The following is a 365-nucleotide window of genomic DNA, read 5'->3' on the forward strand; positions in this document are numbered from 1 at the left end:
TCCCACACTGTAAAACAAGATTCTTATGAGTGATGCTCTGAAATTCCAGTAATATAGTTCCAGAATTAAAATTTCCTTGCCCTAAAGCTTGGCTCTATGAAAACAAAAGTCAAAGTTGAGAGGGACAGTTTTATGCTCAGAGATAGGCACTTAGCTCTTTCTGCCTCCTGAGGTCCCTCGAGTCCCAAGACCCCCATCACTTACCTCTAAGTTCTTGGTGGAGATAAGGTACAAGGGTTAGTCCTGCTTATATAGGGACTAATGTGCTGATGCTGCAGCTACCTCCTCTTTGTTAGGGCGACACATTTGGCAGCATGAAGCCTCAGCGTAGTTTGTAGTGACATTTGGCATGTTTGGATATAATT

Source organism: Cynocephalus volans, chromosome 10 (genome assembly GCF_027409185.1).
Source record: "Cynocephalus volans isolate mCynVol1 chromosome 10, mCynVol1.pri, whole genome shotgun sequence".
NCBI classification, from domain to species: Eukaryota; Metazoa; Chordata; class Mammalia; order Dermoptera; family Cynocephalidae; genus Cynocephalus; species Cynocephalus volans.